Consider the following 23,942-nt stretch of genomic DNA (forward strand, 5'->3'; position numbering starts at 1 on the left):
CTGACTGGGCTGTAGGTCTGTAACAGTAACATGTCTGACTGGGCTGTAGGTCTGTAACAGTAACATGTCTTGACTGGGCTGTAGGTCTGTAACAGTAACATGTCTGACTGCTGTGGTAGGTCTGTACACAGTAACTTGTCTGAGCTGACTGGGCTGTAGGTCTGTAACAGTAACATGTCTGGACTGGTTGTAGGTCTGTAACAGTAACATGTCTGACTGGGCTGTGGGTCTGTAACAGTAAACATGTCTGACTGGGCTGTAGGTCTGTAACAGTAACATGTCTGACTGGGCTGTAGGTCTGTAACAGTAACATGTCTGACTGGGTGTAGGTCTGTAACAGTAACATGTCTGACTGGGCTGTAGGTCTGTAACAGTAACATGTCTGACTGGGCTGTAGGTCTGTAACAGTAACATGTCTGACTGGGCTGTAGGTCTGTAACAGTAACATGTCTGACTGGGTCTGTAACAGTAACATGTCTGACTGGGTCTGTAACAGTAACATGACTGACTGGGCTGTAGGTCTGTAACAGTAACATGTCTGACTGGGTCTGTAACAGTAACATGTCTGACTGGGCTGTAGGTCTGTAACAGTAACATGTCTGACTGGGCTGTAGGTCTGTAACAGTAACATGTCTGACTGGGCTGTAGGTCTGTAACAGTAACATGTCTGACTGGGCTGTAGGTCTGTAACAGTAACATGTCTGACTGGGCTGTAGGTCTGTAACAGTAACATGTCTGACTGGGCTGTAGGTCTGTAACAGTAACATGTCTGACTGGGCTGTAGGTCTGTAACAGTAACATGTCTGACTGGGCTGTAGGTCTGTAACAGTAACATGTCTGACTGGGCTGTAGGTCTGTAACAGTAACATGTCTGACTGGGCTGTAGGTCTTGTAACAGTAACATGTCTCGACTGGGCTGTAGGTCTGTAACAGTAACATGTCTGACTGGGCTGTAGGTCTGTAACAGTAACATGTCTGACTGGGCTGTAGGTCTGTAACAGTAACATGTCTGACTGGGCTGTAGGTCTGTAACAGTAACATGTCTGACTCGGTCTGTAACAGTAACATGTCTGACTGGGATGTAGGTCTGTAACAGTAACATGTCTGACTGGGCTGTAGGTCTGTAACAGTAACATGTCTGACTGGGCTGTAGGTCTGTAACAGTAACATGTCTGACTGGGCTGTAGGTCTGTAACAGTAACATGTCTGACTGGGCTGTAGATCTGTAACAGTAACATGTCTGACTGGGCTGTAGGCTGTAGGAGACCAGACAGTGGTTACAGTCTCATGTAGTTGGTCTGTCCTACTGTAACCTGGTGTATGTCTGGTCTCTCTGTCTCCTGTAGTTGGTCTGGCCTGGTGTATGTCTGGTCTCTCTGTCTCTGTAGTTGGTCTGTCCTACTGTAACCTGGTGTATGTCTGGTCTCTCTGTCTCCTGTAGTTGGTCTGGCCTGGTGTATGTCTGGTCTCTCTGTCTCATGTAGTTGGTCTGTCCTACTGTAACCTGGTGTATGTCTGGTCTCTCTGTCTCATGTAGTTGGTCTGTCCTACTGTAACCTGTTGTATGTCTGGTCTCTCTGTCTCATGTAGTTGGTCTGTCCTACTGTAACCTGGTGTATGTCTGGTCTCTCTGTCTCCTGTAGTTGGTCTGGCCTGGTGTATGTCTGGTCTCTCTGTCTCATGTAGTTGGTCTGTCCTACTGTAACCTGGTGTATGTCTGGTCTCTCTGTCTCCTGTAGTTGGTCTGTTCTACTGTAACCTGGTGTATGTCTGGTCTCTCTGTCTCCTGTAGTTGGTCTGTCCTACTGTAACCTGGTGTATGTCTGGTCTCTCTGTCTCCTGTAGTTGGTCTGGCCTGGTGTATGTCTGGTCTCTCTGTCTCATGTAGTTGGTCTGTCCTACTGTAACCTGGTGTATGTCTGGTCTCTCTGTCTCCTGTAGTTGGTCTGGCCTGGTGTATGTCTGGTCTCTCTGTCTCATGTAGTTGGTCTGTCCTACTGTAACCTGGTGTATGTCTGGTCTCTCTGTCTCATGTAGTTGGTCTGTCCTACTGTAACCTGGTGTATGTCTGGTCTCTCTGTCTCATGTAGTTGGTCTGTCCTACTGTAACCTGGTGTATGTCTGGTCTCTCTGTCTCATGTAGTTGGTCTGTCCTACTGTAACCTGGTGTATGTCTGGTCTCTCTGTCTCCTGTAGTTGGTCTGTCCTACTGTAACCTGGTGTATGACTGGTCTCTCTGTCTCCTGTAGTTGGTCTGTCCTACTGTAACCTGGTGTATGTCTGGTCTCTCTGTCTCATGTAGTTGGTCTGTCCTACTGTAACCTGGTGTATGTCTGGTCTCTCTGTCTCCTGTAGTTGGTCTGTCCTACTGTAACCTGGTGTATGTCTGGTCTCTCTGTCTCCTGTAGTTGGTCTGTCCTACTGTAACCTGGTGTATGTCTGGTCTCTCTGTCTCCTGTAGTTGGTCTGTCCTACTGTAACCTGGTGTATGTCTGGTCTCTCTGTCTCCTGTAGTTGGTCTGTCCTACTGTAACCTGGTGTACGACTGGTCTCTCTGTCTCCTGTAGTTGGTCTGTCCTACTGTAACCTGGTGTATGTCTGGTCTCTCTGTCTCCTGTAGTTGGTCTGGCCTACAGTAACCTGGTGTATGTCTGGTCTCTCTGTCTCCTGTAGTTGGTCTGTCCTACTGTAACCTGGTGTATGTCTGGTCTCTCTGTCTCCTGTAGTTGGTCTGGCCTACAGTAACCTGGTGTATGTCTGGTCTCTCTGTCTCCTGTAGTTGGTCTGTCCTACTGTAACCTGGTGTATGACTGGTCTCTCTGTCTCCTGTAGTTGGTCTGTCCTACTGTAACCTGGTGTATGTCTGGTCTCTCTGTCTCCTGTAGTTGGTCTGTCCTACTGTAACCTGGTGTATGTCTGGTCTCTCTGTCTCATGTAGTTGGTCTGTCCTACTGTAACCTGGTGTATGACTGGGTGAAGGCAGCGGTGATGTTTGGGGTGATCAACACTGTGTCTAGACTGGATCATCTGGACCCTCCTCAACCTCCAAAATGTATCACAATGCTCTACGTATTCTCTGAGACGTACGTCAACAGACCTATCACACCTTCTCCCTTCTCCACATCTTTCTGTTTTCAACCAAATCATTTGTTATTTCTCTCCCTCATAGACACTTTGACAGAGGAATAAATGACTGGCTGTGCAAGTAAGTCACCGGCATGTTACATCATTCATAGCAAACATTAGAGCTGTAATCTCAGAGCTGTGTCTGTCTGTGTCTCAAGGTATGTGTCTGTCTGTGTATCCAGGTATATGTCTGTCTGTGTCTCCAGGTATGTGTCTGTCTGTGTATCCAGGTATGTGTCTGTCTGTGTCTCCAGGTATGTGTCTGTGTCTCCAGGTATGTGTCTGTCTGTGTCTCCAGGTATGTGTCTGATTACCTGTGTCTGTGTCTCCAGGTATGTGTCTGTCTGTGTCTCCAGGTATGTGTCTGTCTGTGTCTCCAGGTATGTGTCTGTCTGTGTCTCCAGGTATGTGTCTGATTACCTGTGTCTGTGTCTCCAGGTATGTGTCTGTCTGTGTCTCCAGGTATGTGTCTGTCTGTGTCTCCAGGTATGTGACTGTCTGTGTCTCCAGGTATGTGTCTGATTACCTGTGTCTGTGTCTCCAGGTATGTGTCTGTCTGTGTCTCCAGGTATGTGACTGTCTGTGTCTCCAGGTATGTGTCTGTGTTCCTGTGTCTGTGTCTCCAGGTATGTGCTCTGGTCTGTGTCTCCAGGTATGTGTCTGTCTGTGTCTCCAGGTATGTGACTGTCTGTGTCTCCAGGTATGTGTCTGATTACCTGTGTCTGTGTCTCCAGGTATGTGTCTGTCTGTGTCTCCAGGTATGTGACTGTCTGTGTCTCCAGGTATGTGACTGTCTGTGTCTCCAGGTATGTGATTACCTGTGTCTGTGTCTCCAGGTATGTGTCTGTGTCTCCAGGTATGTGTATAATTACCTGTGTCTGTGTCTCCAGGTATGTGATAATTACCTGTGTCTGTGTCTCCAGGTATGTGCATTTCCGTGTCTGTGTCTCCAGGTATGTGTCTGATTCCTGTGTCTGTGTCTCCAGGTATGTGTCTGTCTGTGTCTCCAGGTATGTGTCTGTCTGTGTCTCCAGGTATGTGACTGTCTGTGTCTCCAGGTATGTGTCTGATTACCTGTGTCTGTGTCTCCAGGTATGTGTCTGTGTCTCCAGGTATGTGTCTGATTACCTGTGTCTGTGTCTCCAGGTATGTGTCTGTGTTCCAGGTGTCTGTGTCTCCAGGTATGTGACTGTCTGTGTCTCCAGGTATGTGTCTGATTACCTGTGTCTGTGTCTCCAGGTATGTGTCTGTGTCTCCAGGTATGTGTCTGATTACCTGTGTCTGTGTCTCCAGGTATGTGTATAATTACCTGTGTCTGTGTCTCCAGGTATGTGTCTGTGTCTCCAGGTATGTGTCTGTGTCTCCAGGTATGTGTCTGTGTCTCCAGGTATGTGTCTGATTACCTGTGTCTGTGTCTCCAGGTATGTGTATGATTACCTGTGTCTGTGTCTCCAGGTATGTGTGTGATTGCCTGTGTTCTGTGTCTCCAGGTATGTGTCTGTGTCCCAGGTATGTTTGCCTAGTGTCTGTGTCTCCAGGTATGTGTTTACCTGTGTGCTCCAGGTATGTGTCTGATTACCTGTGTCTGTGTCTCCAGGTATGTGTATAATTACCTGTGTCTGTGTCTCCAGGTATGTGTCTGATTACCTGTGTCTGTGTCTCCAGGTATGTGTCTGTGTATCCAGGTATGTGTCTGTGTCTCCAGGTATGTGTCTGTGTCTCCAGGTATGTGTATGATTACCTGTGTCTGTGTCTCCAGGTATGTGTCTGTGTCTCCAGGTATGTGTCTGATTACCTGTGTCTGTGTCTCCAGGTATGTGTATGATTACCTGTGTCTGTGTCTCCAGGTATGTGTATGATTACCTGTGTCTGTGTCTCCAGGTATGTGTATCATTACCTGTGTCTGTGTCTCCAGGTATGTGTCGCTGTGTCTCCAGGTATGTGTCTATTACCTGTGTCTGTGTCTCCAGGTATGTGTCTGTATTGCCTGTGTCTGTGTCTCCAGGTATGTCTCCAGGTATGTGTCTGTGTCTCCAGGTATGTGCATGTCTGGTGTCTGTGTCTCCAGGTATGTGTATGATTACCTGTGTCTGTGTCTCCAGGTATGTATGATTACCTGTGTCTGTGTCTCCAGGTATGTGTACTGATTACCTGTGTCTGTGTCTCCAGGTAGTGTGTCGTGTCGTGTCCCAGGTATGTGTCTGATTACCTGTGTCTGTGTCTCCAGGTATGTGTATGATTACCTGTGTCTGTGTCTCCAGGTATGTGTATGATTCTGTGCAGTGTCTCCATGTGTCTGTGTCTGTGTCCCAGGTATGTGTCTGTGTCTCCAGGTATGTGTCATGATTACCTGTGTCTGTGTCTCCAGGTATGTGTATGATTACCTGTGTCTGTGTCTCCAGGTATGTGTATGATTACCTGTGTCTGTGTCTCCAGGTATGTGTATGATTACCTGTGTCTGTGTCTCCAGGTATGTGTCATGTAGTTACCTGTGTCTGTGTCTCCAGGTATGTGTATGATCACCTGTGTCTGTGCTCCAGGTATGTGACATCACCTGTGTCTGAGTCTCCAGGTATGTGTATGATTACCTGTGTCTGTGTCTCCAGGTATGTGTATGATTACCTGTGTCTCAGTGTCTCCAGGTATGTGTATGATTACCTGTGTCTGTGTCAGTGTCTCCAGGTATGTGTCTGTGTCTCCAGGTATGTGTATGATTACCTGTGTCTGTGTCTCCAGGTATGTGTATGATTACCTGTGTCTGTGTCTCCAGGTATGTGTACTGTGTCACCAGGTATGTGTCTGTGTCTCCAGGTATGTGTATGATTACCTGTGTCTGTGTCTCCAGGTATGTGTATGATTACTGTGTCTGTGTCTCCAGGTATGTGTATGATTACCTGTGTCTGTGTCTCCAGGTATGTGTACTGATCTAGTGTCTTCAGGCATGTGTCTGTCTGTGTCTCCAGGTATGTGTCTGTCTGTGTCTCCAGGTATGTGTCTGTCTGTGTCTCCAGGTATGTGTCTGTCTGTGTCTCCAGGTATGTGTCTGTCTGTGTCTCCAGGTATGTGTCTGTGTCTCCAGGTATGTGTATGATTACCTGTGTCTGTGCTCCAGGCATGGCCTGTGTCTCCAGGTAGCGTCTGTGTCTCCAGGTATGTGTCTGTGTCTCCAGGTATGTGTATGATTACCTGTGTCTGTGTCTCCAGGTATGTGGCCTATGATTACCTGTAGTCTGTGTCTCCAGGTATGTGTCTGATTACCTGTGTCTGTGTCTCCAGGTATGTGTATGATTACCTGTGTCTGTGTCTCAGGTATGTGTATGATTACCTGTGTCTGTGTCTCCAGGTATGTGTATGATTACCTGTGTCTGTGTCTCCAGGTATGTGTCTGTGTCTCCAGGTATGTGTATGATTACCTGTGTCTGTGTCTCCAGGTATGTGAGTGATTACCTGTGTCTGTGTCTCCAGGTATGTGTATGATTACCTGTGTCTGTGTCTCCAGGTATGTGTATGATTACCTGTGTCTGTGTCTCCAGGTATGTGTATGATTACCTGTGTCTGTGTCTCCAGGTATGTGTACTGTGTCTACCAGGTATGTGTCTGTGTCTCCAGGTATGTGTCTGTGTCTCCAGGTATGTGTATGATTACCTGTGTCTGTGTCTCCAGGTATGTGTATGATTACCTGTGTCTGTGTCTCCAGGTATGTGTCCGTGTCTCCAGGTATGTGTATGATTACCTGTGTCTGTGTCTCCAGGTATGTGTATGATTACCTGTGTCTGTGTCTCCAGGTATGTGTCTGTGTCTCCAGGTATGTGTATGATTACCTGTGTCTGTGTCTCCAGGTATGTGTATGATTACCTGTGTCTGTGTCTCCAGGTATGTGTATGATTACCTGTGTCTGTGTCTCCAGGTATGTGTCTGTGTCTCCAGGTATGTGTATGATTACCTGTGTCTGTGTCTCCAGGTATGTGTATGATTACCTGTGTCTGTGTCTCCAGGTATGTGTATGATTACCTGTGTCTGTGTCTCCAGGTATGTGTATGATTACCTGTGTCTGTGTCTCCAGGTATGTGTATGATTACCTGTGTCTGTGTATCCAGGTATGTGTATGATTACCTGTGTCTGTGTCTCCAGGTATGTGTATGATTACCTGTGTCTGTGTCTCCAGGTATGTGTATAATTACCTGTGTCTGTGTCTCCAGGTATGTGTATGATTACCTGTGTCTGTGTCTCCAGGTATGTGTATGATTACCTGTGTCTGTGTCTCCAGGTATGTGTCTGTGTCTCCAGGTATGTGTATAATTACCTGTGTCCGTGTCTCCAGGTATGTGTATGATTACCTGTGTCTGTGTCTCCAGGTATGTGTATGATTACCTGTGTCTGTGTCTCCAGGTATGTGTCTGTGTCTCCAGGTATGTGTCTGTGTCTCCAGGTATGTGTATGATTACCTGTGTCTGTGTCTCCAGGTATGTGTATAATTACCTGTGTCTGTGTCTCCAGGTATGTGTATGATTACCTGTGTCTGTGTCTCCAGGTATGTGTATAATTACCTGTGTCTGTGTCTCCAGGTATGTGTATGATTACCTGTGTCTGTGTCTCCAGGTATGTGTCTGTGTCTCCAGGTATGTGTATGATTACCTGTGTCTGTGTCTCCAGGTATGTGTCTGTGTCTCCAGGTATGTGTCTGTGTCTCCAGGTATGTGTATGATTACCTGTGTCTGTGTCTCCAGGTATGTGTATAATTACCTGTGTCTGTGTCTCCAGGTATGTGTATGATTACCTGTGTCTGTGTCTCCAGGTATGTGTATGATTACCTGTGTCTGTGTCTCCAGGTATGTGTATGATTACCTGTGTCTGTGTCTCCAGGTATGTGTATGATTACCTGTGTCTGTGTCTCCAGGTATGTGTCTGTGTCTCCAGGTATGTGTATGATTACCTGTGTCTGTGTCTCCAGGTATGTGTCTGATTACCTGTGTCTGTGTCTCCAGGTATGTGTATGATTACCTGTGTCTGTGTCTCCAGGTATGTGTATGATTACCTGTGTCTGTGTCTCCAGGTATGTGTATAATTACCTGTGTCTGTGTCTCCAGGTATGTGTATGATTACCTGTGTCTGTGTCTCCAGGTATGTGTATGATTACCTGTGTCTGTGTCTCCAGGTATGTGTCTGTGTCTCCAGGTATGTGTATGATTACCTGTGTCTGTGTCTCCAGGTATGTGTATGATTACCTGTGTCTGTGTCTCCAGGTATGTGTCTGTCTGTGTCTCCAGGTATGTGTCTGTCTGTGTCTCCAGGTATGTGTCTGTCTGTGTCTCCAGGTATGTGTCTGTGTCTCCAGGTATGTGTATGATTACCTGTGTCTGTGTCTCCAGGTATGTGTATGATTACCTGTGTCTGTGTCTCCAGGTATGTGTATGATTACCTGTGTCTGTGTCTCCAGGTATGTGTATGATTACCTGTGTCTGTGTCTCCAGGTATGTGTCTGTGTCTCCAGGTATGTGTATGATTACCTGTGTCTGTGTCTCCAGGTATGTGTATGATTACCTGTGTCTGTGTCTCCAGGTATGTGTATGATTACCTGTGTCTGTGTCTCCAGGTATGTGTATAATTACCTGTGTCTGTGTCTCCAGGTATGTGTCTGTGTCTCCAGGTATGTGTCTGTGTATCCAGGTATGTGTCTGTGTCTCCAGGTATGTGTCTGTGTCTCCAGGTATGTGTCTGTGTCTCCAGGTATGTGTCTGTGTCTCCAGGTATGTGTCTGTGTCTCCAGGTATGTGTCTGTGTATCCAGGTATGTGTCTGTGTCTCCAGGTATGTGTCCGTGTCTCCAGGTATGTGTATGATTACCTGTGTCTGTGTCTCCAGGTATGTGTATGATTACCTGTGTCTGTGTCTCCAGGTATGTGTATGATTACCTGTGTCTGTGTCTCCAGGTATGTGTCTGTGTCTCCAGGTATGTGTATGATTACCTGTGTCTGTGTCTCCAGGTATGTGTCTGTGTCTCCAGGTATGTGTATGATTACCTGTGTCTGTGTCTCCAGGTATGTGTATGATTACCTGTGTCTGTGTCTCCAGGTATGTGTCTGTGTCTCCAGGTATGTGTATGATTACCTGTGTCTGTGTCTCCAGGTATGTATATGATTACCTGTGTCTGTGTCTCCAGGTATGTGTATGATTACCTGTGTCTGTGTCTCCAGGTATGTGTCTGTGTCTCCAGGTATGTGTATGATTACCTGTGTCTGTGTCTCCAGGTATGTGTATGATTACCTGTGTCTGTGTCTCCAGGTATGTGTATGATTACCTGTGTCTGTGTCTCCAGGTATGTGTATGATTACCTGTGTCTGTGTCTCCAGGTATGTGTATAATTACCTGTGTCTGTGTCTCCAGGTATGTGTATGATTACCTGTGTCTGTGTCTCCAGGTATGTGTATGATTACCTGTGTCTGTGTCTCCAGGTATGTGTATAATTACCTGTGTCCGTGTCTCCAGGTATGTGTATGATTACCTGTGTCTGTGTCTCCAGGTATGTGTCTGTGTCTCCAGGTATGTGTCTGTGTCTCCAGGTATGTGTATGATTACCTGTGTCTGTGTCTCCAGGTATGTGTATAATTACCTGTGTCTGTGTCTCCAGGTATGTGTATGATTACCTGTGTCTGTGTCTCCAGGTATGTGTATAATTACCTGTGTCTGTGTCTCCAGGTATGTGTATGATTACCTGTGTCTGTGTCTCCAGGTATGTGTCTGTGTCTCCAGGTATGTGTATGATTACCTGTGTCTGTGTCTCCAGGTATGTGTCTGTGTCTCCAGGTATGTGTATGATTACCTGTGTCTGTGTCTCCAGGTATGTGTATGATTACCTGTGTCTGTGTCTCCAGGTATGTGTATGATTACCTGTGTCTGTGTCTCCAGGTATGTGTCTGATTACCTGTGTCTGTGTCTCCAGGTATGTGTATGATTACCTGTGTCTGTGTCTCCAGGTATGTGTATGATTACCTGTGTCTGTGTCTCCAGGTATGTGTATAATTACCTGTGTCTGTGTCTCCAGGTATGTGTATGATTACCTGTGTCTGTGTCTCCAGGTATGTGTATGATTACTTCCTGTGTCTGTGTCTCCCAGGTATGTGTATGATTACCTGTGTCTGTGTCTCCCAGGTATGTGTATGATTACCTGTGTCTGTGTCTCCAGGTATGTGTATAATTACCTGTGTCTGTGTCTCCAGGTATGTGTCTGTGTCTCCAGGTATGTGTCTGTGTCTCCAGGTATGTGTCTGTGTCTCCAGGTATGTGTCTGATTACCTGTGTCTGTGTCTCCAGGTATGTGTCTGTGTCTCCAGGTATGTGTCTGTGTCTCCAGGTATGTGTATAATTACCTGTGTCTGTGTCTCCAGGTATGTGTATGATTACCTGTGTCTGTGTCTCCAGGTATGTGTATGATTACCTGTGTCTGTGTCTCCAGGTATGTGTATGATTACCTGTGTCTGTGTCTCCAGGTATGTGTCTGTGTCTCCAGGTATGTGTATGATTACCTGTGTCTGTGTCTCCAGGTATGTGTCTGATTTGTCTGTGTCTCCAGGTATGTGTCTGTGTCTCCAGGTATGTGCATTACCTGTGTCTGTGTCTCCAGGTATGTGTATGATTACCTGTGTCTGTGTCTCCAGGTATGTGTCTGTGTCTCCAGGTATGTGTCTGTGTCTCCAGGTATGTGTATGATTACCTGTGTCTGTGTCTCCAGGTATGTGTATGATTACCTGTGTCTGTGTCTCCAGGTATGTGTCTGTGTCTGTGTCTCCAGGTATGTGTATGATTACCTGTGTCTGTGTCTCCAGGTATGTGTATGATTACCTGTGTCTGTGTCTCCAGGTATGTGTATGATTACCTGTGTCTGTGTCTCCAGGTATGTGTCTGTGTACCAGGTATGTGTCTGTGTCTCCAGGTATGTGTATGATTACCTGTGTCTGTGTCTCCAGGTATGTGTATGATTACCTGTGTCTGTGTCTCCAGGTATGTGTATGATTACCTGTGTCTGTGTCTCCAGGTATGTGTATGATTACCTGTGTCTGTGTCTCCAGGTATGTGTATGATTACCTGTGTCTGTGTCTCCAGGTATGTGTATGATTACCTGTGTCTGTGTCTCCAGGTATGTGTCTGTGTCTCCAGGTATGTGTCTGTCTGTGTCTCCAGGTATGTGTCTGTGTCTCCAGGTATGTGTCTGTGTCTCCAGGTATGTGTATGATTACCTGTGTCTGTGTCTCCAGGTATGTGTATGATTACCTGTGTCTGTGTCTCCAGGTATGTGTATGATTACCTGTGTCTGTGTCTCCAGGTATGTGTATGATTACCTGTGTCTGTGTCTCCAGGTATGTGTATGATTACCTGTGTCTCCAGGTATGTGTATGATTACCTGTGTCTGTGTCTCCAGGTATGTGTATGATTACCTGTGTCTGTGTCTCCAGGTATGTGTCTGTCTGTGTCTCCAGGTATGTGTATGATTATGTGTCAGGTATGTGTCTGTGTCTCCAGGTATGTGTGATTACCTGTGTCTGTGTCTCCAGGTATGTGTATAATTACCTGTGTCTGTGTCTCCAGGTATGTGTATGATTACCTGTGTCTGTGTCTCCAGGTATGTGTCTGTGTCTCCAGGTATGTGTATGATTACCTGTGTCTGTGTCTCCAGGTATGTGTATGATTACCTGTGTCTGTGTCTCCAGGTATGTGTATGATTACCTGTGTCTGTGTCTCCAGGTAGTATGATTACCTGTGTCTGTGTCTCCAGGTATGTGTATGATTACCTGTGTCTGTGTCTCCAGGTATGTATGATTACCTGTGTCTGTGTCTCCAGGTATGTGTATGATTATGTGTCTGTGTCTCCAGGTATGTGTATGATTACCTGTGTCTGTGTCTCCAGGTATGTGTATGATTACCTGTGTCTCCAGGTATGTGTAGGTATTACCTGTGTCTGTGTCTCCAGGTATGTGTATGATTACCTGTGTCTGTGTCTCCAGGTATGTGTATGATTCTGTCTGTGTCTCCAGGTATGTGTATGATTACCTGTCTGTGTTCTCCAGGTATGTGTGTCTCCAGGTATGTGTCTGTGTCTCCAGGTATGTGTCTGTCTGTGTCTGTATGTGTCCGTGTCTCCAGGTATGTGTATGATTACCTGTGTCTGTGTCTCCAGGTATGTGTATGATTACCTGTGTCTGTGTCTCCAGGTATGTGTCTGTGTCTCCAGGTATGTGTCTGTCTGTGTCTCCAGGTATGTGTCTGTCTTACCTGTGTCTGTGTCTCCAGGTATGTGTCTGTGTCTCCAGGTATGTCTGTTACCTGTGTCTGTGTCTCCAGGTATGTGTCTGTCTGTGTCTCCAGGTATGTGTCTGTCTGTGTCTCCAGGTATGTGTCTGTGTCTCCAGGTATGTGTATGATTACCTGTGTCTGTGTCTCCAGGTATGTGTATGATTACCTGTGTCTGTGTCTCCAGGTATGTGTCTGTGTATCCAGGTATGTGATTACCTGTGTCTGTGTCTCCAGGTATGTAAGGGATTACCTGTGTCTGTGTCTCCAGGTATGTGTATGATTACCTGTGTCTGTGTCTCCAGGTATGTGTGTCTGTGTCTCCAGGTATGTGTCTGATGTACCAGGTATGTGTCTGTGTCTCCAGGTATGTGTATGATTACCTGTGTCTGTGTCTCCAGGTATGTGTATGTCTCCAGGTATGTGTCCAGGTATGTCTGTGTCTCCAGGTATGTCTGTGTCTCCAGGTATGTGTCTGTGTCTCCAGGTATATGTCTGTGTCTCCAGGTATGTGTATGATTACCTGTGTCTGTGTCTCCAGGTATGTGTATGATTACCTGTGTCTGTGTCTCCAGGTATGTGTCCGTGTCTGTATGATTACCTGTGTCTGTGTCTCCAGGTATGTGTATGATTACCTGTGTCTGTGTCTCCAGGTATGTATGATTACCTGTGTCTGTGTCTCAGGTATGTGTATGATTACCTGTGTCTGTGTCTCCAGGTATGTGTATGATTACCTGTGTCTGTGTCTCCAGGTATGTGTCTGTGTCTCCAGGTATGTGTATGATTACCTGTGTCTGTGTCTCCAGGTATGTGTATGATTACCTGTGTCTCCAGGTATGTGTGTAGTTCCCAGGTATGTGTATGATTACCTGTGTCTGTGTCTCCAGGTATGTGTATGATTACCTGTGTCTGTGTCTCCAGGTATGTGTCCGTGTCTCCAGGTATGTGTATAATTACCTGTGTCTGTGTCTCCAGGTATGTGTATGTTCCTGTGTCTGTGTCTCCAGGTATGTGTCTGTGTCTCCAGGTATGTGTATGGGATTACCTGTGTCTGTGTCTCCAGGTATGTGTGATTACCTGTGTCTGTGTCTCCAGGTATGTGTATGATTACCCTGTGTCTGTGTCTCCAGGTATGTGTCTGTCTGTGTCTCCAGGTATGTGTCTGTGTCTCCAGGTATGTGTATGATTACCTGTGTCTGTCTCCAGGTATGTGTCTGTGTCTCCAGGTATGTGTCTGTCTGTGTCTCCAGGTATGTGTCTGTGTCTCCAGGTATGTATAATTACCTATGTGTCTGTGTCTCCAGGTATGTGTCTGTCTGTGTCTCCAGGTATGTGTCTGTGTCTCCAGGTATGTGTCTGTGTATCCAGGTATGTGTCTGTGTCTCCTGTGTCTGTGTCTCCAGGTATGTGTCTGTGTCTCCAGGTATGTGTCTGTGTCTCCAGGTATGTGTCTGTCTGGGTGTCTCAGGTATGTGTCTGTGTCTCCAGGTATGTGTATAATTACCTGTGTCTGTGTCTCCAGGTATGTGTATGAGGTGTCTCCAGGTATGTGTCTGTGTCTCCAGGTATGTGTCTGTGTCTCCAGGTATGTGTATGATTACCTGTGTCTGTGTCTCCAGGTATGTGTCTGTGTCTCCAGGTATGTGTATAATTACCTGTGTCTGTGTCTCCAGGTATGTGTATGATTACCTGTGTCTGTGTCTCCAGGTATGTGTATGATTACCTGTGTCTGTGTCTCCAGGTATGTGTCTGTGTCTCCAGGTATGTGTATGATTACCTGTGTCTGTGTCTCAGGTATGTGTATGATTGGCCTGTGTCTGTGTACCTGTGTCTGTGTCTCCAGGTATGTGTATGATTACCTGTGTCTGTGTCTCCAGGTATGTGTGTATAATTACCTGTGTCTGTGTCTCCAGGTATGTGTATGATTACCTGTGTCTGTGTCTCCAGGTATGTGTATGATTACCTGTGTCTGTGTCTCCAGGTATGTGTATGATTACCCTGTGGTCTGTGTGTCTGTGTCTCCAGGTATGTGTATGATTACCTGTGTCTGTGTCTCCAGGTATGTGTCTGATTACCCTGTGTCTCAGGTATGTGTCTGTGTCTCCAGGTATGTGTATGATTACCTGTGTCTGTGTCTCCAGGTATGTATGATTACCTGTGTCTGTGTCTCCAGGTATGTGTATGATTACCTGTGTCTGTGTCTCCAGGTATGTGTATGATTACTATTGTCTGTGTCTCCAGGTATGTGTATGATTACCTCCAGGTATGTGTCTGTGTCTCCAGGTATGTGTATGATTACCTGTGTCTGTGTCTCCAGGTATGTGTGTATGATTACCTGTGTCTGTGTCTCCAGGTATGTGTATGATTACCTGTGTCTGTGTCTCCAGGTATGTGTATGATTACCTGTGTCTGTGTCTCCAGGTATGTGTATGATTACCTGTGTCTGTGTCTCCAGGTATGTGTATGATTACCTGTGTCTGTGTCTCCAGGTATGTGTATGATTACCTGTGTCTGTGTCTCCAGGTATGTGTATGATTACCTGTGTCTGTGTCTCCAGGTATGTGTCCGTGTCTCCAGGTATGTGTATGATTACCTGTGTCTGTGTCTCCAGGTATGTGTATGATTACCTGTGTCTGTGTCTCCAGGTATGTGTATGATTACCTGTGTCTGTGTCTCCAGGTATGTGTCTGTGTCTCCAGGTATGTGTCTGTCTGTGTCTCCAGGATTGTCTGTGTCTCCAGGTATGTGTCTGTGTCTCCAGGTATGTGTATGATTACCTGTGTCTGTGTCTCCAGGTATGTGTCTGTGTCTCCAGGTTATGTGTCTGTCTGTGTCTCCAGGTATGTGTACCTGTCTGTGTCTCCAGGTATGTGTCTGTGTCTCCAGGTATGTATGATTACCTGTGTCTGTGTCTCCAGGTATGTGTATGATTACCTGTGTCTGTGTCTCCAGGTATGTGTATGATTACCTGTGTCTGTGTCTCCAGGTATGTGTATGATTACCTGTGTCTGTGTCTCCAGGTATGTGTATGATTACCTGTGTCTGTGTCTCCAGGTATGTGTATGATTACCTGTGTCTGTGTCTCCAGGTATGTGTATGTGTCTCCAGGTATGTGTATGATTACCTGTGTCTGTGTCTCCAGGTATGTGTATGATTACCTGTGTCTGTGTCTCCAGGTATGTGTATGATTACCTGTGTCTGTGTCTCCAGGTATGTGTATGATTACCTGTGTCTGTGTCTCCAGGTATGTGTATGATTACCTGTGTCTGTGTCTCCAGGTATGTGTCTGTGTCTCCAGGTATGTGTATGATTACCTGTGTCTGTGTCTCCAGGTATGTGTATGATTACCTGTGTCTGTGTCTCCAGGTAGTGTATGATTACCTGTGTCTGTGTCTCCAGGTATGTGTATGATTACCTGTGTCTGTGTCTCCAGGTATGTGTATGATTACCTGTCTGTGTCTCCAGGTATGTGTATGATTACCTGTGTCTGTGTCTCCAGGTATGTGTATGATTACCTGTGTCCGTGTCTCCAGGTATGTGTATGATTACCTGTGTCTGTCTCCAGGTATGTGTATGATTACCTGTGTCTGTGTCTCCAGGTATGTGTATGATTACCTGTGTCTGTGTCTCCAGGTATGTATGTACCTGTGTCTGTGTCTCCAGGTATGTGTCTGTCTGTGTCTCCAGGTATGTGTGTCTGTGTCTCCAGGTATGTGTATGATTACCTGTGTCTGTGTCTCCAGGTATGTGTCTGTGTCTCCAGGTATGTGTCTGATTACCTGTGTCTGTGTCTCCAGGTATGTGTATAATTACCTGTGTCTGTGTCTCCAGGTATGTGATTACCTGTGTCTGTGTCTCCAGGTATGTGTCTGTGTCTCCAGGTCTGTGTCTGTCTGTGATTATGTGTCTGTGTCTCCAGGTATGTGTATAATTACCTGTGTCTGTGTCTCCAGGTATGTGTCTGTGTCTCCAGGTATGTGATTACCTGTGTCTGTGTCTCCAGGTATGTGTCTGATTACCTGTGTCTGTGTCTCCAGGTATGTGTATGATTACCTGTGTCTGTGTCTCCAGGTATGTCTGTAGGTGTCTATGATTACCTGTGTCTGTGTCTCCAGGTATGTGTATGATTATGTGTCTGTGTCTCCAGGTATGTGTATGATTACCTGTGTCTGTGTCTCCAGGTATGTGTCTGTGTCTGTATGTGATTACATGTCTGTGTCAGGTATGTGTATGATTACCTGTGTCTGTGTCTCAGGTATGTGTATGATTACCTGTGTCTGTGTCTCCAGGTATGTGTATGATTACCTGTGTCTGTGTCTCCAGGTATGTGTATGATTACCTGTGTCTGTGTCTCCAGGTATGTGTCTGTGTCTCCAGGTATGTGTATGATTACCTGTGTCTGTGTCTCCAGGTATGTGTATGATTACCTGTGTCTGTGTCTCCAGGTATGTGTATGATTACCTGTGTCTGTGTCTCCAGGTATGTGTATGATTACCTGTGTCTGTGTCTCCAGGTATGTGTATGATTATGTGTCTGTGTCTCCAGGTATGTGTCTGTGTCTCCAGGTATGTGTCATGATTACCTCTGTCTGTGTCTCCAGGTATGTGTCTGTGTCTCCAGGTATGTGTATGATTACCTGTGTCTGTGTCTCCAGGTATGTGTATGATTACCTGTGTCTGTGTCTCCAGGTATGTGTATGATTACCTGTCTGTGTCTCCAGGTATGTGTATGATTACCTGTGTCTGTGTCTCCAGGTATGTGTCTGTGTCTCCAGGTATGTGTCTGTGTCTCCAGGTATGTCTGTCTGTGTCTCCAGGTATGTGTCTGTGTCTCCAGGATTATGTGTCTGTGTCTCCAGGTATGTGTCTGTGTCTCCAGGTATGTGTCTGTCTGTGTCTCCAGGTATGTGTCTGTCTGTGTCTCCAGGTATGTGTCTGTGTCTCCAGGTATGTGTATGATTACCTGTGTCTGTGTCTCCAGGTAGTATGATTACCTGTGTCTGTGTCTCCAGGTATGTGTATGATTACCTGTGTCTGTGTCTCCAGGTATGTATGATTACCTGTGTCTGTGTCTCCAGGTATGTGTATGATTACCTGTGTCTGTGTCTCCAGGTATGTGTATGATTACCTGTCTGTGTCTCCAGGTATGTGTATGATTACCTGTGTCTGTGTCTCCAGGTATGTGTATGATTACCTGTGTCTGTGTCTCCAGGTATGTGTCCGTGTCTCCAGGTATGTGTATGATTACCTGTGTCTGTGTCTCCAGGTATGTGTATGATTACCTGTGTCTGTGTCTCCAGGTATGTGTATGATTACCTGTGTCTGTGTCTCCAGGTATGTGTCTGTGTCTCCAGGTATGTGTCTGTCTGTGTCTCCAGGTATGTGTCTGTGTCTCCAGGTATGTGTCTGTGTCTCCAGGTATGTGTATGATTACCTGTGTCTGTGTCTCCAGGTATGTGTCTGTGTCTCCAGGTATGTGTCTGTCTGTGTCTCCAGGTATGTGTCTGTCTGTGTCTCCAGGTATGTGTCTGTGTCTCCAGGTATGTGTATGATTACCTGTGTCTGTGTCTCCAGGTATGTGTATGATTACCTGTGTCTGTGTCTCCAGGTATGTGTCTGTGTCTCCAGGTATGTGTATGATTACCTGTGTCTGTGTCTCCAGGTATGTGTATGATTACCTGTGTCTGTGTCTCCAGGTATGTGTATGATTACCTGTGTCTGTGTCTCCAGGTATGTGTATGATTACCTGTGTCTGTGTCTCCAGGTATGTGTCTGTGTCTCCAGGTATGTGTATGATTACCTGTGTCTGTGTCTCCAGGTATGTGTATGATTACCTGTGTCTGTGTCTCCAGGTATGTGTATGATTACCTGTGTCTGTGTCTCCAGGTATGTGTATGATTACCTGTGTCTGTGTCTCCAGGTATGTGTATGATTACCTGTGTCTGTGTCTCCAGGTATGTGTATGATTACCTGTGTCTGTGTCTCCAGGTATGTGTCTGTGTCTCCAGGTATGTGTATGATTACCTGTGTCTGTGTCTCCAGGTATGTGTATGATTACCTGTGTCTGTGTCTCCAGGTATGTGTATGATTACCTGTGTCTGTGTCTCCAGGTATGTGTATGATTACCTGTGTCTGTGTCTCCAGGTATGTGTATGATTACCTGTGTCTGTGTCTCCAGGTATGTGTATGATTACCTGTGTCTGTGTCTCCAGGTATGTGTATGATTACCTGTGTCCGTGTCTCCAGGTATGTGTATGATTACCTGTGTCTGTGTCTCCAGGTATGTGTATGATTACCTGTGTCTGTGTCTCCAGGTATGTGTATGATTACCTGTGTCTGTGTCTCCAGGTATGTGTCTGTGTCTCCAGGTATGTGTCTGTCTGTGTCTCCAGGTATGTATGTCTGTCTGTGTCTCCAGGTATGTGTCTGTGTCTCCAGGTATGTGTCTGTGTCTCCAGGTATGTGTATGATTACCTGTGTCTGTGTCTCCAGGTATGTGTCTGTCTGTGTCTCCAGGTATGTGTCTGTCTGTGTCTCCAGGTATGTGTCTGTGTCTCCAGGTATGTGATTACCTGTGTCTGTGTCTCCAGGTATGTGTATGATTACCTGTGTCTGTGTCTCCAGGTATGTGTCTGTGTCTCCAGGTATGTGTCTGTCTGTGTCTCCAGGTATGTGTCCTGTCTGTGTCTCCAGGTATGTGTATGATTACCTGTGTCTGTGTCTCCAGGTATGTGTCTGTGTCTCCAGGTATGTGTATGATTACCTGTGTCTGTGTCTCCAGGTATGTGTCTGATTACCTGTGTCTGTGTCTCCAGGTATGTGTATGATTACCTGTGTCTGTGTCTCCAGGTATGTGTCTGTGTCTCCAGGTATGTGTATAATTACCTGTGTCTGTGTCTCCAGGTATGTGTATGATTACCTGTGTCTGTGTCTCCAGGTATGTGTATGATTACCTGTGTCTGTGTCTCCAGGTATGTGTATAATTACCTGTGTCTGTGTCTCCAGGTATGTGTCTGTGTCTCCAGGTATGTGTCTGTGTCTCCAGGTATGTATATAATTACCTGTGTCTGTGTCTCCAGGTATGTGTATGATTACCTGTGTCTGTGTCTCCAGGTATGTGTATGATTACCTGTGTCTGTGTCTCCAGGTATGTGTATGATTACCTGTGTCTGTGTCTCCTGTGTCTGTGTCTCCAGGTATGTGTATGATTACCGTGTCTGTGTCTCCAGGTATGTGTCTGATTACCTGTGTCTGTGTCTCCAGGTATGTGTATGATTACCTGTGTCTGTGTCTCCAGGTATGTGTATGATTACCTGTGTCTGTGTCTCCAGGTATGTGTCTGTGTACCTGTGTCTGTGTCTCCAGGTATGTGTCTGTGTCCAGGTATGTGTCTGTGTCTCCTGTGTCTGTGTCTCCAGGTATGTGTATGATTACCTGTGTCTGTGTCTCCAGGTATGTGTCTGATTACCTGTGTCTGTGTCTCCAGGTATGTGTCCGTGTCTGTGTCTCCAGGTATGTGTATGATTACCTGTGTCTGTGTCTCCAGGTATGTGTATGATTACCTGTGTCTGTGTCTCCAGGTATGTGTCTGTGTATCCATTACCTGTCTGTCTGTGTCTCCAGGTATGTGTCTGTGTCTCCAGGTATGTGTCTGTCTGTGTCTCCAGGTATGTGTATGATTACCTGTGTCTGTGTCTCCAGGTATGTGTCTGTGTCTCCAGGTATGTGTCTGTCTGTGTCTCCAGGTATGTGTCTGTCTGTGTCTCCAGGTATGTGTCTGTGTCTCCAGGTATGTGTATGATTACCTGTGTCTGTGTCTCCCAGGTATGTGTATGATTACCTGTGTCTGTGTCTCCAGGTATGTGTCTGTGTCTCCAGGTATGTGTATGATTACCTGTGTCTGTGTCTCCAGGTATGTGTATGATTACCTGTGTCTGTGTCTCCAGGTATGTGTATGATTACCTGTGTCTGTGTCTCCAGGTATGTGTATGATTACCTGTGTCTGTGTCTCCAGGTATGTGTCTGTGTCTCCAGGTATGTGTATGATTACCTGTGTCTGTGTCTCCAGGTATGTGTATGATTACCTGTGTCTGTGTCTCCAGGTATGTGTATGATTACCTGTGTCTGTGTCTCCAGGTATGTGTATAATTACCTGTGTCTGTGTCTCCAGGTATGTGTATGATTACCTGTGTCTGTGTCTCCAGGTATGTGTATGATTACCTGTGTCTGTGTCTCCAGGTATGTGTATGATTACCTGTGTCTGTGTCTCCAGGTATGTGTATGATTACCTGTGTCTGTGTCTCCAGGTATGTGTATGATTACCTGTGTCTGTGTCTCCAGGTATGTGTATGATTACCTGTGTCTGTGTCTCCAGGTATGTGTCTGTGTCTCCAGGTATGTGTATGATTACCTGTGTCTGTGTCTCCAGGTATGTGTATGATTACCTGTGTCTGTGTCTCCAGGTATGTGTATGATTACCTGTGTCTGTGTCTCCAGGTATGTGTATGATTACCTGTGTCTGTGTCTCCAGGTATGTGTATGATTACCTGTGTCTGTGTCTCCAGGTATGTGTATGATTACCTGTGTCTGTGTCTCCAGGTATGTGTATGATTACCTGTGTCTGTGTCTCCAGGTATGTGTATGATTACCTGTGTCTGTGTCTCCAGGTATGTGTATGATTACCTGTGTCTGTGTCTCCAGGTATGTGTCTGTGTCTCCAGGTATGTGTCTGTCTGTGTCTCCAGGTATGTGTCTGTGTCTCCAGGTATGTGTCCGTGTCTCCAGGTATGTGTATGATTACCTGTGTCTGTGTCTCCAGGTATGTGTATGATTACCTGTGTCTGTGTCTCCAGGTATGTGTATGATTACCTGTGTCTGTGTCTCCAGGTATGTGTCTGTGTCTCCAGGTATGTGTATGATTACCTGTGTCTGTGTCTCCAGGTATGTGTATGATTACCTGTGTCTGTGTCTCCAGGTATGTGTATGATTACCTGTGTCTGTGTCTCCAGGTATGTGTATGATTACCTGTGTCTGTGTCTCCAGGTATGTGTCTGTGTCTCCAGGTATGTGTATGATTACCTGTGTCTGTGTCTCCAGGTATGTGTATGATTACCTGTGTCTGTGTCTCCAGGTATGTGTATGATTACCTGTGTCTGTGTCTCCAGGTATGTGTATAATTACCTGTGTCTGTGTCTCCAGGTATGTGTATGATTACCTGTGTCTGTGTCTCCAGGTATGTGTATGATTACCTGTGTCTGTGTCTCCAGGTATGTGTATGATTACCTGTGTCTGTGTCTCCAGGTATGTGTATGATTACCTGTGTCTGTGTCTCCAGGTATGTGTATGATTACCTGTGTCTGTGTCTCCAGGTATGTGTATGATTACCTGTGTCTGTGTCTCCAGGTATGTGTATGATTACCTGTGTCTGTGTCTCCAGGTATGTGTATGATTACCTGTGTCTGTGTCTCCAGGTATGTGTATGATTACCTGTGTCTGTGTCTCCAGGTATGTGTATGATTACCTGTGTCTGTGTCTCCAGGTATGTGTATGATTACCTGTGTCTGTGTCTCCAGGTATGTGTCCGTGTCTCCAGGTATGTGTATGATTACCTGTGTCTGTGTCTCCAGGTATGTGTATGATTACCTGTGTCTGTGTCTCCAGGTATGTGTATGATTACCTGTGTCTGTGTCTCCAGGTATGTGTCTGTGTCTCCAGGTATGTGTCTGTCTGTGTCTCCAGGTATGTGTATGATTACCTGTGTCTGTGTCTCCAGGTATGTGTCTGTCTGTGTCTCCAGGTATGTGTCTGTCTGTGTCTCCAGGTATGTGTCTGTCTGTGTCTCCAGGTATGTGTATGATTACCTGTGTCTGTGTCTCCAGGTATGTGTATGATTACCTGTGTCTGTGTCTCCAGGTATGTGTATGATTACCTGTGTCTGTGTCTCCAGGTATGTGTCTGTCTGTGTCTCCAGGTATGTGTCTGTCTGTGTCTCCAGGTATGTGTATGATTACCTGTGTCTGTGTCTCCAGGTATGTGTATGATTACCTGTGTCTGTGTCTCCAGGTATGTGTATGATTACCTGTGTCTGTGTCTCCAGGTATGTGTATGATTACCTGTGTCTGTGTCTCCAGGTATGTGTCTGTGTCTCCAGGTATGTGTCTGTCTGTGTCTCCAGGTATGTGTCTGTCTGTGTCTCCAGGTATGTGTATGATTACCTGTGTCTGTGTCTCCAGGTATGTGTATGATTACCTGTGTCTGTGTCTCCAGGTATGTGTATGATTACCTGTGTCTGTGTCTCCAGGTATGTGTATGATTACCTGTGTCTGTGTCTCCAGGTATGTGTATAATTACCTGTGTCTGTGTCTCCAGGTATGTGTCTGTGTCTCCAGGTATGTGTCTGTGTCTCCAGGTATGTGTCTGTCTGTGTCTCCAGGTATGTGTCTGTCTGTGTCTCCAGGTATGTGTATAATTACCTGTGTCTGTGTCTCCAGGTATGTGTATGATTACCTGTGTCTGTGTCTCCAGGTATGTGTATGATTACCTGTGTCTGTGTCTCCAGGTATGTGTATGATTACCTGTGTCTGTGTCTCCAGGTATGTGTATAATTACCTGTGTCTGTGTCTCCAGGTATGTGTCTGTGTCTCCAGGTATGTGTATGATTACCTGTGTCTGTGTCTCCAGGTATGTGTATAATTACCTGTGTCTGTGTCTCCAGGTATGTGTATGATTACCTGTGTCTGTGTCTCCAGGTATGTGTCTGTGTCTCCAGGTATGTGTCTGTGTCTCCAGGTATGTGTATGATTACCTGTGTCTGTGTCTCCAGGTATGTGTATGATTACCTGTGTCTGTGTCTCCAGGTATGTGTATGATTACCTGTGTCTGTGTCTCCAGGTATGTGTCTGTGTCTCCAGGTATGTGTCTGTCTGTGTCTCCAGGTATGTGTCTGTCTGTGTCTCCAGGTATGTGTCTGTGTCTCCAGGTATGTGTCTGTGTCTCCAGGTATGTGTCTGTCTGTGTCTCCAGGTATGTGTCTGTGTCTCCAGGTATGTGTCTGTCTGTGTCTCCAGGTATGTGTCTGTCTGTGTCTCCAGGTATGTGTCTGTGTCTCCAGGTATGTGTCTGTGTCTCCAGGTATGTGTCTGTCTGTGTCTCCAGGTATGTGTCTGTGTCTCCAGGTATGTGTCTGTGTCTCCAGGTATGTGTCTGTGTCTCCAGGTATGTGTCTGTCTGTGTCTCCAGGTATGTGTCTGTCTGTGTCTCCAGGTATGTGTCTGTGTCTCCAGGTATGTGTATAATTACCTGTGTCTGTGTCTCCAGGTATGTGTCTGTGTCTCCAGGTATGTGTCTGTGTATCCAGGTATGTGTCTGTGTCTCCAGGTATGTGTCTGTGTCTCCAGGTATGTGTCTGTGTCTCCAGGTATGTGTCTGTGTCTCCAGGTATGTGTCTGTCTGTGTCTCCAGGTATGTGTCTGTGTCTCCAGGTATGTGTATAATTACCTGTGTCTGTGTCTCCAGGTATGTGTCTGTGTCTCCA

At 46.1% G+C, this 23,942-nt stretch overlaps 1 protein-coding gene across 1 annotated transcript in view; it reads left to right on the forward strand.

Moving 5' to 3' along the window:
• Positions 1–17: 17 nt before the first annotated feature.
• Positions 18–23,942, forward strand: part of LOC124028895 (protein-cysteine N-palmitoyltransferase HHAT-like protein) — a 29,919-nt gene continuing 5,994 nt past the window's right edge. The window contains exons 1-3 of the mRNA XM_046340806.1: positions 18–49; positions 2,939–3,083; positions 3,170–3,205. The gene's annotated coding sequence lies outside the window, so the exon portion shown is untranslated. The remainder of the gene's footprint in view (positions 50–2,938; positions 3,084–3,169; positions 3,206–23,942) is intronic.

Source organism: Oncorhynchus gorbuscha, unplaced genomic scaffold (assembly GCF_021184085.1).
Source record: "Oncorhynchus gorbuscha isolate QuinsamMale2020 ecotype Even-year unplaced genomic scaffold, OgorEven_v1.0 Un_scaffold_4972, whole genome shotgun sequence".
NCBI classification, from domain to species: domain Eukaryota; kingdom Metazoa; phylum Chordata; class Actinopteri; order Salmoniformes; family Salmonidae; genus Oncorhynchus; species Oncorhynchus gorbuscha.